Below are 13,919 nucleotides of genomic sequence, written 5' to 3' on the forward strand. Positions count from 1 at the left end.
AGATAATGCCAAAGGAATCTACACGCGTATAACAACCCAAAGGACCTCTTTTCAACGCCTGTGCATGTCATGGAGCCTAGTGCTTTGGGTTACCACAGTATTTCTTGGAAACACTTGTTCTCCCAAATATCTTGAATTCGGTCCCAAGCCTTCTCTCGATTCACAGCCACGTGGTGGGCTCAGTGCTAAAGGGAGATTAACATTGCAGTGTCCTTGCACAAGGCTCAGACTACGCAACGTTAAGGGGGAAAAAAAAGATAAACATGATTCTAAGCACATTCCGTGCCTCATCTCTATGGCCCAGTTCCTGTTATCCATCAAGTAGGTTTTAAAATAGTCCACGTTTTTCAGTCCTATAAAGTCAACAGTTCTGGAAAGTTGGCAGGTACACTTGTTTAAACAAAGCTCCCAAGTTTTCTGCTGGCAGGTGTTTCCAGAGTTCTTGGAGCACAATTCTTTGGATAGGATATTTGCCAATGTACATAGCAACAGGGGGAAAAAAAGTGTTTTCCTTTGCCACAGTGGAGACACCAAAATGCCTTAGATGCAAAGCTGGATATTCAGTTCAGGGGCTTATTTTGGCTCTAGGTCAAGGAATAAACAATAATAAAATCCTACATCTCTCTGTCCGGAACTCTGATGAGCTGCAGAATCAAATAGGGCTGGTTATCAAACCGGCAGCATGGCCTCCCCTCGCTTCCCTGCATCGTTTGACCCCACGAGCTGGGCCTTCCTCCTCTGTCAATTCCCGCAGACTCCTGAATGTCCCGTTCTCAAGCTTTCCAGCTGATTTTGCTCAAAACTGAGACCGGGGATGGTGAGTTTGACATTTAATATGGTGAAGGAGGATCAGACTTTATTCTTCCCCCATTAGTCCCAAGGCATTGATTTTAGGGACCCTTAAATCCAGCTTTCCAAAAGTGAAACCTGGGATTGCTTTACAAGCACATGACTAGTTTTATAATCTGCTCCTTGGCGGTCGGACTAATTCAGAGTTGCTGCCATCAGCCCTTCAGTTAAACTCAGCATTGGTGCTGGAACTCCACAAGAAAGAAGTAATCCCTTGTCTCTCACCCTGAACTGAATGAAAATAAACAGAAGAATTTTTTTTTTTTTTAAAGAAAGACCAAAGTCTGAGAAGGAGAACTTGAAGCTTGGATGGGAAAGGTTTGGGGAATAAGTTTTTAAAAGTCAAAGGAAGTCAAAATGTTTCTGGCTTAGAAGGTACTTACTAGTCATTAAATTGTAACCCAGTGAAAATTAAGAGTTTCAAACTCTGCCTACGAGAATTTAGAATAGTAGGTATTACTTAAAGTTATTTTAAGTCATTTCTTCTTTAGTTAGCTGCTAGTGGTGAATGTGTATTCTTTTAATGGTAAGTTCTTCCAGTCTTGCATTAATTGGCCTTATTTTGGTGTACCCATTATGCCTCTATCTGTGTTGTTCCTTTGCTCCATCTTCTTTATATTTTCTTGTCATTTAGTATCTTTAGGAGTATTTTTACACATTTGGAGGTGAAGATATGCTTTACAGATATTCTGGGGTTAGAATGGGCCCTTTTAGTAAAGTGTCATGAACACAGCAGAAGCTCTTATCTCCTAAAATCCATCAATCTCAAAAATCAGAGCTGTCCGTTCATCATCAGGAAAAATACCAATTCTTTTCTTCATATTAACTATGGCCACAAAAATAAACCACATTGGCCAGACTATGAGTTGTTCACCTCAAGAAGATATTTGAAGGAATAACTGTGGTTAAAAATATAGACTTTGTTTGGACAGAACTGAGTTCAAGCCTCCTCTTTGCCTCTTACTTGTAGGAGTCTCTGAATTCAATATCTGTTGAATCCTGACACTGGTTTTTTTCTAGACATGAGACTTAGATCAACCCATTAGACTCTCTGGGCTTTGCTTTCTCAAGGATAGAATGTTCAACATGAAGAGATACAGCCAGGACAATGAAATAGCATAGGTCAAGTGCAGAGCCCATAGAAACAACTCCAGAGAGAACAGCCAAAATTTAAGAAAAGTGTTTTCTGCTGCAGCCTTGATGTCACTTTTTAAGAAAAAGTTTTTTAATATTTATTTATTTTTGAGAGAGACAGAGACAGTGAGACAGAGTGTGAGTGGGGTAGGGTAGAGAGAGAGGGAGACACAGAATCTGGAGCAGGCTCCATGCTCTGAGCTCTGTCTGTACAGAGCCCAACGCAGGACTCAAACTCACAAACTGTGAGATCATGATCTGAGATGAAGTTGGACATTTAACTGACCCAAGCCACCCAAGCGCCCCATTTTGACCTCACTTTTTGTTTTAACTTTCATTGTGTTCTATTTCACGAGTAGTAAATATTTGTTGTAGAAAAAATTTGGAAAATAGAGATAAGTGAAAAAAATTAAAGTTTTGGTCACCTATAGAACAATCTGTCAGAAATAATTACCACGGAGGCTTTGCCTAAATCCTTTCAGGCTTAATCATGAAATATTTGGAGGATATTACATTTTCCCCACAAGCTGTTTCCACCTTGGAAGGTATCTGCCTGCTCTCCCTCATGAAAGTGAGAAAGAAGGTTATGGGAAAATTGATTTCCAGAAGATAAATCAGGGAAAGGATCCTGAGAAGATTTGGGAGGAAATGGACTTTTTTTGTTTGTTTGTTTTCACAAACGAAGACACGTTGTGAATTCCGGGCAGGATATCATTTCTGTCAGATAGTTTTTGGAAGAGGCAAAAATGCTAACCCAAAGTTTCTCTTGGAAAGATAACAGGCCCTGGATGATGTCTGTTGGGTAAGTTTCAGTAAGTATGACTAATCAAATACTGATTTTGCTGGTAAGTTCCAATGACTGAGTGGGAAAGGATTGATAAAGCAATAACTTTTTTTTTTTTTTTTTTACAAGTTGCCTCCCTTTCCCTTGATTAGTGAAAATTTTGTGAAAATGTTTTGGCTACCTTCTGTGGTCTTTACTACCAAAATAGCTGAACCATTATTTTTTTAAATTTCACCAAAATTTAAAATCTGTTTATTAACAATGTTTGCATGTAATATTTAGCATGTTGCCTTATTGGATTTGGAATATTAATAGACAGCTTTCATTCTGGGGGTGCTCTGTGCATAAATCTTTCAAATTGCATTTTTAAATTAACAAAACCGTGAAGCTGAGAGAGATGAAGTAAAATGCTCAAGGTCACAGAGTTAGTGAGCAGTGGAACTGGCAAACCCAGTCTGCCCCAGTCCAAAAGCCATATTCTGTCACCAGAACATGTTAGAGCTCACTGTGTGTGTCTACAAACAAGCCCATGCACACTCCATATCACTCGTCAAACACAATCAAAACACTTGCTGATAAAGGTAGGTGTGCATAATTATGGAAATATTTGAATCTAGGAAAATGCTTTGCCTGGGGTTCATTTGGAATGGAACACTACAGCCCTAGACTTATGATTCCATTGGGAACTTCAGTAGTCACTGTGTGGCCTAGTCAATAGCAAGCTCATAAAATCTATTGATAGTCAAGCACCATTACACATCCAAATATATTATATTTGCATAACCCAGGAGAAAAAAAGGAAAAAATACCAGTTTCTTTTTAACAGGCTTTGAGATGATTTCTAGAGGACCTACAGCCTTGATATTTTTGTGGGAAAGACCACCGCTAACTTCCAGCAACCAGAGTGCAAGGGGGAATGAGGTTGAAGCCATGACACAAAATCGTTCTCAGTGACCAAAAGCCAAACATTTCCTTCAATCCCTTAAAAAATGCAATGAATGTCAAAAGAGAACTTCTGGAACCCCAGGGAGTTTATTTCTTCTTGTCCTTATATCTTCTCTCCATTGAATTTCTATTACCTTGGGATTGAGGACGAAGCTTTATTAGCAAGTAGAGATGAAAGCAGATGGGAGAACTAACATTTATCAAGCCCCGCTAAGGGCCAGGCACCTGTCTAGGTGTTTTGCATATTAAATCCCTTCCCAACATGACTGCAAAATAGATATTATTATCCCCATCTTCCAGGTAAGAAACTGAGGCTCAGACAAGTTAAATGGCTGGATATACCAGAGTTAGGATATCATCTATTAAGTACCAGAGTTAGGATATCAGCCCAATTCTAAGGCCTTTCTATGGCATTGAGAATAGCAGAAATAATTTCCGAACTTATATCCCCCAATATCACAGCCATGGTGAGCTTTATGTTTTACTTTGTCCAGTTTACTAATATCTGAGGTGTGAATACGTATTACATTCTTTGGGTAGGAATAAGCGTTTGTAATTTTGAGTTCCAGATAACCCCCCGAATCATATTGCAGTTCATCCCTTGGGGTGAAAGGAGGCTCACCCAGCAATCATCAAGCCACGTGTCTCTGACTTTGTGAGCCGTGGAGCTGCTGACAGTCCCTCCGTGGAGCTTCCCAGATGTCTAGGGTGTATGTGATATGCATGGAGTTATCTTCTCAAGATGGTAGGTGGCTGCCATTTTCTTCCCTTCTGCTCCATCTCACTGTCATGGTTCCTTTGGTTCTTTGTAACTTCGGGAGAGACTGCCTGTCTCCAGTGCCCACCCGCTGCTGCTGATGCTGACAGGCCAATGCCACCAGTGCCACAGGCTGTCTCTGCACATGCTGCCAGCACTGATGCCACTGACATACTGAGATCCAAGGCCCGGAGAAGCAATTAGTAAGGGAAGAAAAGAAAACAGACTTTATTTACCTCTTCATATTGCATGTCCATGGGGCCTGGGCCTAAGAGCCATCAGAGTGGCGGGCCACGGGCCCACTCACCACCCCACCCTCCTTAGCACCAACCCACCACTCTCGAAACAGGTGGTCTGTGACTGCTTTGTCTTTCGTCAGGACGTGGTCTTTCTTAGGAGGATCTTTCTAATTCCTCCTTGTAAAAGCTAAATCCAGACACGTAAAACCCAAAAGATTGGAGCCTGCCGGGGATACCCATTATATATATATCACATATATATCTGTATGTGAAAAATGTGGTCTAGGGAGTTTAGGGGTTTGTTCAAGGCTCTCCAACTTCATAGTCGCAGAGATGCAACCAGAGTTTGGGTGTCCTGACTCCTAATTCAGAAAAGCATTCTATTTATTCACGTATCCATTTAATAAATATGTAGTGAGGGCTGGTTTTCTACCAGGCATTTAGGTAAGAGGTAACGTAAATGACACATACTTGACCTTTAGAGCCCATGCACTAATGGTGTGGTAAGTCTACTTACTGTAGGGTGAACCTCAAGGTCTAGTGAGATTCACAGAAGGGGCTCCTAACCTAGGAAGGACTCCCGAGATCAGATGAGCTTTAAGCCTGAAGGACAAGGACATCTACCAGGCTAAGGAAAAAGCCTGAATTGTAGACAGTGGGCTGGTGGAGGGTGGGGAGGAGGTTGGGGGTTTTCCCTTTAGAAGTTAAACGCATATCCATTTTCTTTTTCTTGGTCATAGCATAGAACTTTAAAAGTGCTATAACAGAGTTTTGGTGTGAATTTATTAGAACAAGGGAAAGAGGATGGGAGTTTAGTTAATGAAAAGCGTAGGGTTGGAAGCACGATTATGACTTCAAATAAATTAGGGAAACCCAAAGTAAAACAATTCTCAGGGGTGAATCCAGTTTTTGTGGGACCTGAAATTTATACAAGATGCGGCACACTTTCTGCACCAAAAAATTTCTTACTTTTGTAATTTTCTAAAAGACATTTGATTGTGTGAACACATTGTAATTTGGGAAGAGTCTTTGGAAAAGAAAGGGTCCTGAGGTTTCAGCCTCATTAACATTATGATAATATCACCCCTTCTAATGACAGGATTTCAGAAAGAGTACCCACAACAATAATAAAACCACTCAAACCAGCAGCTGAAGGCACTTGAACTTCTTATTTTGTTAATTTCAAAACTTTACGTACTGAGTGGTCTTGGGGAATCTGGAGAAGGGAAGGGAGGAAAGAACAGTTGTAAAGATGGATCTTGCCAGGGGTGTGTGGGGGTGGGTGGGGGTGTGTACTCATAACTTTAGTCTACTAACCGGGATTTTTCATGGTCAGTTTTTTTAGACTGTGTCCTGGGAAGATTTCAACACCTTCTTAGCAAACCAAGTCCCCACAAAGCTGAAGTGAATAGCCAAAGAGGACGTGATCTTTCAGCACTTCTATCTAAAAAACACTGCAAAGGAACTTCCTCTTTTAAGGTAAATGAACAAATAAATCTTCCTTTGCAGACATGAGCTCTCTATGTTTCTCACCAGTGTTTCATCGGGAGCACAGCTCTCCGAGCATGGCCTGGGGGAGCGGGGTGGGAGAGAAGAGGGGAGCAAGATGGAGAGGTTGGCGTGCTCTTCACCTGGCTCTCCAGAAGGAGAGGAAAGGCCCTGCTGCTTATGCCAAGTTTTGTGGCTTAAGTACTCTTACAATGGCCGATTTCAATCAATTGCTCTGACAACACTCACATGGTCATGGGCACAATCAAGTCTCACACTCCAGAAGGGAGATTCCTGGATATAAACTTTCTGCAGTGTGGTTAACACTTCCTTCTGGAGGGACCAGAACAGACCTTTTGTTTAAAACGCATCTCGAATGTGAAAAGCAGGTGCTTGACTTTGCCTCCCGCACCTGCACTAATATGCCGGGCACGGATTTCAGGTCCCACATGCTCTTGAGTTAATTTCGCTGGATTAAAGGAGAGTCAGACTTCTGTAAGTAGGCTGGCCAGGACTTTGTGAATTCTGGATAGGATTCTGGCATCTTCCTCGTCAAGTTCTGCTATTAGCAGCTGTGACCTTCGGAACTACAGGCTTCCCTGGGAGAGGCTGGAGCCTAGGGAAGAGCACAGAAATAACAAGAACTGTGCCACCTTTTACCAAAGGCTGCATAAGGTTTAGTTTAGTTTTGGTAGATTGTAGTTAAAGAAATGTATCCAACATAAAATAAGTTGATTGATTGGTGGGTAGACATCATTTACTTCTGTATTAGGAGTATATATAATTCGCGATATAAATAAAATGTTATAATCCATCGCTGTCTTCCTTTTTCCCTTCCTTCATTCCCTCCTTCTTTCCCTCTCTCCCTCCCTTTCTCCCTCCCTCCCCTCTTTCCTGTTGAATGATTACAACCTTCCTTCCTTCCTCCCATCCTTCCTTCCTTCCTTCCTTCCTTCCTTCCTTCCTTCCTTCCTTCCTATTGAATGATTACAAGGCTCTCCACCAGATGCTGGAGTAAAAGGATATTGAATAAGACAAACAGAAATGGTGTTGACATTAAAGAAGTCAAGAAGGAAGCAGTCATGTGATCACCTGCCTGGAGTTCTATTCTTCAGGGGCTGAGATAGAAGGCTAAGCTGACCGCAAAGTATGGAAGGAGTATAAATCCTGGCTGGAGTAAAGGGATGTATAGAGTCATAACCCAGAAACTTAAAAGATGAGAAGCCTGATGACCAGGAGTCTAGAACAGTGTGCTGTGTGAGAAGGGACAAGTGGAAGTCTGTGCATTGATCAAGGCAATGCAAGGACTTCAGCCTGCCTGGAGATTTGGAGACAAGAACTGGAAAGGATACTCTGTGTATGAAAATGCTAGCAGAAACCTTATCATGGTAAATCTTGAAAAACACACATTTTATTCTGCCAACATTGAGGAGACATTTGTGGGTTTTCAACTGGGAAATGATATCATTTCTGGGATTTAAAAAAAATGTTTATTCATTTTTGAGAGAGAGAAAGCACATGAGTGGGGGAAAAGCAGTGGGGGAGGGGGGACAGAGGATCCAAAGTGTGCTCCACACTGATAGCAGAGAACCCAATGCAGGGCTCCATCTCATTATTTGTGAGATCATGACCTGAGCTGAAGTCAGATATTCAATCAACTGAGACACCCAGGTGCCACCATTTTGTTTTGTTTTAAAAGATCAGTATAAGGTTGCTGCGTGAAGGATAAAAATCTGGGAGGCAGTTAGAAGAATAGAGTAATGGGCTTTGATGATGCTATTGACCTTGGGTCATGCTAATAAGAAGAGACAAAGCAGGAGAAGGAACTCAGGAATTTTAAGTCTGAGCTTTATTATCATTTTGATGTAGGGTAAAGAAATGGTTTAGGGTGAATTCTGGATGTCTAGGAAACTTAAAGACAAAATACAACAATAAAGATTTTAAAAATTTTTTAATGTTTATTTTTGAGAGGGAGAGACAGAATGTGAGTGGGGAAGGAGCAGAGAGAGAGGGAGACACAGAATCCAAAGCAGGCTCCAGGCTCTGAGCTGTCCGCACAGAGCCCAATGCGGGGCTCAGACTCATGAACCATGAGATTGTGACCTGAGCCGAAGTTGGACGCTTAACCAACTGAGCCACCCAGGCACCCCCAAGGATTACTTATTAAACACTTGGAAATATCCAGGATTTAAGGTATGATAAAAAATGACCTTATGCATTCTCATAATGTTATTAAGTTACAAAACACTTAGGTACATGATTTCACTTTGATTTGGGCTCTTACTGAACTCTGTGAGACAGGCAGGGATGGCACTGTAAATATGGTGTGACAAAATACAGTAAATGAGGGCACCTGGGGGGCTCAGTCGGTTAAGCGTCCAACTCTTGACTTCAGCTCAGGTCATGACTTCATGGTTCCTGAGTTCAAGCCCTGCATCAGGCTCTGCACCAACAGCGTGGAACCTGCTTGGATTTCTGCCTCCCTCTCTCTGCCTAACTCTGCCACCCCCAAATTGTTCTTTATCTTGCTCTCAAAATAAATACATATAAACTTTAAAACAATTTTTTTAATATAGTAAATGGAATTCGGCACAACTGAGACATATGTACAAGATCAAACAGCTACAGCAGAGGTGGGGTAAAGAGTCAAGTACTTATCGCAGTCCTAGTGCAAGGATGGAAGGGAAGACGTAACACCTGTGGAGGTGAATTTACTTTTCCTCTAGGAATTTCTGCCACTGGCACTGGGTAAATTAACTCCAGGATCTGGTTTCGTTGGGCAGTTTCTCCCACAGGCCTCCATGTCACATCAATGGAAACTTGAAGACCCTATTTGAGTTGCCTAAAATTATGTCCAAGCCATTAAGCCCTTAACTCTCTTGGGGCTCGAATAATCTATTACCTTTGAGGGTTCTGAAGCATTGGCCACCCCATTTGTCACTGTAAGGCCTCACACTGAAGAGGAAGAGGCAAATATATTGCCATCCTTTCCTTTCTGTGGAGAACTGAAATCAAAACACAAAAAACCTGCCATTTCCCTCAGGTCAAGTGACAGACACTGACCCTTGACATTCATTTCAGAAAACAAACAGAATGAGCCTAAAGAAACGCCTAAAGAAAAAAAGCCAAATGAGGGACACCAAATTTTCTCTTACCTAGAACAGAATGGCCATTTCCTACTACTCTCAATAGGACTCTGGAAGAGAAAATAAAGTTACTTAAACCCAATTTGAAAGTAGAGCGAAGAAAGTAATCTGCTTTGCAGCTTCTCAGAAGATGACGGGCAGTTGAAAATCTGTGTAAATGTTAGCTTGGCTTCTGTAAATTCTACCAATCCACACCTCCCTTCTACGTTTACTCTGCCCTTTGCTCATTGTTTATAATTGAGGAAGTGTCTGCTCACGCGTTGTTTAAGCAGATGAACAGAGATGTATTGTGATTCTCAGAGAAAAAAAGCACAATTAATCTTAGCCTTGGAAGTCGATGCTGCCATTGGATACATCTTCAAATGGAAGCTGAAGTTAAAGAGTGATGGAGTTCAGAAAAATTAAAAGCATCTTGCACAAGTGATCCTCATTCTTCCTTTTCAGGACGCCTTAGTCTTGCTGTCCAGGACAGTTTTTAACTCGGCTTTGCCTCTTCTCTCGCAGCGTGCGCCTTGTAACAACCCTTCATGGAGTCCTTCTCTTCCTGAGGTCGGCCTCAAGTCTCATTGCAGCCTTTCTCTCCTTTCTTACTCGTTTCCCGGGTGATTTTATACAAGTCTGTGCGTTTAAATAACCTCTCTAGCCTGATGAATACCAAAATCACATCCCCGGTTTTGATCTTTCCTACAAAATCTGTCTTGGTATAGCCAACCAGCCAACTTGACATTTCCACTTGGCTATCTAACCAGCCTCTTACACTCAACCTGTCCACACACTCTTGGTTGCCCACCCCTATCTCCAGGCTCACCCCAGCCCCTTATCTCCGCAAGCAGCATTACTGTATCACCGTATCACCATTCTTTCAGCTGTTTAAGGCAAAACCTTAGGAATCATCTTGATTTAACTGTTTCTCTAATATCTCACATCCAATCCATTCGTAATGCTTTCTATTGTACCTCCACATTTCTTTCCTTTTTTTAGAAAAATTAAATTCTAGTTAGTTAACATACAGTTCAATATTGTTTTCAGGAGCAGAATTCAGTGATTCATCACTTACATACAGCACCCAGGGCTCATCACAAGTGCCCTTAGTACCCATCACCCATCTAGCCCACCCCCCACCCACCTCGCTCCATCAACCCTCAGTTTGTTCTCCATCATTAAGAGTCTCTTATGGGGGTGACTGGGTGGCTCAGTCAGTTAAGCATCCAACTTCAGTTCAGGTCATGATCTCTCAGTTCATGGGTTTGAGCCCCGTGTCGGGTTCAGTACTGACAGCTCAGAGCCTGGAGCCTGCTTCAGATTCTGTGTCTCCCTCTCTTTCTGCCCCTCCCCCACTCAAGCTCTGTTTCTGTCTCAATAATAAGTAAACATTAAAATAAAAAAAGAGTCTCTTATGGTTTGTTTCTCTTTTTCCCCCTTCCCATATGTTCATCTGTTTTGTTTCTTAAATTCCACATTTGAATGAAACTATATAGTATTTCTTTTTCTTTCTCTGACTGACTTATTTCATTTAGCATAATATATTCTACCTCCATCCATGTCATTGCAAATGGCAAGATTTTATTTTTTTGATGGCTGGGTAATATTCCTTTGTGTGTATGTATATATATTATATATAACATATGTCTTTTAAAAATTTTTTAATGTTTTTTATTATTTATTTTTGAGAGAGAAAGAGAGAAAGTGCAAGCAAGGGAAGGGCAGAGAGAGAGGGAGTCATAGAATCTGAAGCAGGCTTCAGGTTCGGAGGTGTCAACAAAGAGCCCAACACGGGGCTCAAACTCATTGGCCGTGAGATCATGACCTGAGCCAAAGTCAGACATTTAACAGACTGAGCCACCCAGGCTCCCTATGCACATATTCTTTATCCATTTATTAGTTGATAGACGTTTGGGTTTTTCCCATAATTTGGCAATTGTTGATAATTCTGCTATAAACATCAGGGTGCACGTACCCCTTCAAATCTGCATTTTTTTATCCTTTGGGTAAACACCTAATAGTGAAATTGCTGGGTCATAGGGCAGTTCTCTTTTTAACTTTGTGAGAAAACTCCACACTGTTTTCCAGAGCGGCTGCACCAGTTTACATTCCCATCAATAGTGCAAGAGAGTCTCCCTTTCTCCACATCATCACCAACACCTGTTGTTTCTTGTGTTGTTAATTTTAGCCATTTTGACAAATGTGAGATGGTATCTCATTGCGGTTTTGACTTGTATTTCCCTGATGCTGAGCATCTTTTCATGTGTCTGTTAGCCATCTGGACGTCTTCTTTGGGAAAATGGCTATTCATGTCTTCTTTCCTTTTCTTAACCAGATTATTTATTTTTGAGTGTTAAGCTTGGTGAATTCTTTAGAGATTTTGTATACTAACCTCTTATCTGATATACCATTTACAAGGATCTCCTCCCATTCCATAGGCCGCCTTTTAGTTTTGTTGACAGTTTCCATGCTAGGCAGAAGTCTTTTATCTTGTTGAGGTCACAATAGTTCATTTTTGCTTTTGTTTCTCTGTCTCTGGTGACATGTCTAGTAAGTTGCTGCGGCCGAGGTCAAAGAGGTGGCCGCCTGTTGTCTCCTCTAGGATTTTGATGTCTTCCTGTCTCATATTTAGGTATTTCATCATCCATTTTGAATTTATTTTTGCGTATGGTATAAGAAAGTGGTCCACTTTCATCCTTCTGCGTGTCACTGTCCAGTTTTCCCAGCACCATTTTTGAAGAGATGACGGTCTTTTTTCCACTGGATCTTCTTTCCTACTTTGTACCTGCACAGTTCATTCAGAGGCCCACTGCTTCTCATCCTCTTTATCATTCTTCACGTGTGTGATGGCAATCACCTTCCATCTTGCAGGTCTGCTTTCTTTCCTGGGTCCCTAAGTCTATCATACCTTCACCAAATGAAAGTATATTCTTAAAATGTAAATGAAATCATGCGATTTCTTGGAATAAAATCCAAACCCCATATCTTCCAAGTTCTGCAGGAACTTCTCCCTGCCTTCTCTGACTTTATCTCCGAATGCTCTGTGCTTTGCATGCTCTGCTCTGAACACATTTTCTTGCAGTTTCCTGCATATCCAAGCACTTCCTTACTTCAGGACCTTTTCACATGCTGTTTCTCTCCCTGGAATTTTCTTCCTGCAATTCTTTACATATCTCAGTTGTTACCATCGCTCAAGTTTTGAGTTCAATGTCATTTCCTCAGAGGACTTTTCTCATGGTAAATAATCTGCTCTATTTTTCTCAAAAACACCATCACTTAAAAAGAATTATAAGCATCCATTTTTATTAGCTTACTATTTTTGTTTGTTTCTTTCCCCCTATGTAAGAGCTGTGTCTCTTCTGTATCAGTTTTGTATCCTTAGTACCTACAAAAGTGCTGGCACATAGCAGCTGGTATATAAACTTTTGATAAATGACTTAATCCTTGAATGTGCCTGTAAGATTCAGCCTTTCTAGTGAGCAATGTGTTTTTTTTTTCACTTCCAGTCTGTATAAATTAAGCAAAACACATCTCCCTGTGTGTGTTTCCTCAAGCTAAAGTAAGGGACTTCATAATCTCAACATTTACAGCAACCTGGCAACTAACATAATAAATATGGAGAAAATACGTCTGCCAAACATTGGTTGGATGGCATCAACATCCACTACTACTAGCAAGCCAAGTGTGGAACCGACTTTCTCTGGGATATTTTACCTGAGAAAGCAGGTATTCCCTGATATCCCCGGGGATACCCCTTTATCTGCTCCTTCAGGAAAGAGCCCCTGAATGGCTACCATATGCCAAGCCCTGTGATACATCGATATGTCATTTAAAAGAGTGAGATTCCTGCCTTTGTGCTGCTAACAGGGAAGTCAGGTATTGAAGAAACAATGAGAAAGAAGTAAGACAATGTGAAAATCCTAGAATACTATAGGAAACCACCACATCCACATTTATAGGTGGGAAAATGCATTATAGATGGGAAACAGGAAAGAAAAAAAGATGGCTGACTCAAACCCACTAACTTGAGCCCTCTCATCGTCATCATCTATTTATCAATTTTTATTTTGCTCTAACTAAGGCAACATACCTCCTGGGTTGGCCAGAACAGTACTGGCTCATCCTTTCACTTTAATTATTGATATCCCCTCTTTGGGGTCTCAACTGAGCCCTGGTTTGGGTGATGCAGCATCCTAACTCTCTCATACTACCTGTCTTGGAGGCATAAAGTTAGGAAAGGGCTGCCACACTCATAGATTTTACCAGAAGACTAGTCTTACCCCTTGTAAAAGTGGCACAGTTGAGGGGATTTGATTCTCACAAGAGTTATTTAGAGCTAGAAAAGAATCCCAGAAAATCCAACACTGATGAAATGAGAAGATACTGTTCAGTAGAGTTTTAATTGTATGAGGATAAATTGATCTTTCCGGGAGGTGTGGGCTTGAGATTTGCAGAGCAGCAGAAGGAGACGCTGTCAAAGCTGAGGCGGCCAGGAAAGTGGCAGAGACAATAACATATGGGCCGCAAATGAAATCATTCCCAAGGAACAAAATGACCAGGTCAGTAGGACGGCTGTTTTATCATGAACATCTAAG

The 13,919-nt window shown here is 41.4% G+C and overlaps 1 long non-coding RNA gene across 1 annotated transcript; it reads left to right on the forward strand.

Moving 5' to 3' along the window:
* Positions 1-679: 679 nt before the first annotated feature.
* LOC115292885 lies at positions 680-7,701 on the forward strand. The gene is made up of 4 exons (XR_003909200.1): positions 680-817; positions 4,306-4,457; positions 6,045-6,187; positions 7,191-7,701. It is a non-coding gene; the product is annotated as an uncharacterized LOC115292885 (long non-coding RNA).
* Positions 7,702-13,919: the final 6,218 nt, after the last annotated feature.

This window comes from Suricata suricatta, chromosome 5 (assembly GCF_006229205.1).
Source record: "Suricata suricatta isolate VVHF042 chromosome 5, meerkat_22Aug2017_6uvM2_HiC, whole genome shotgun sequence".
NCBI classification, from domain to species: Eukaryota; Metazoa; Chordata; class Mammalia; order Carnivora; family Herpestidae; genus Suricata; species Suricata suricatta.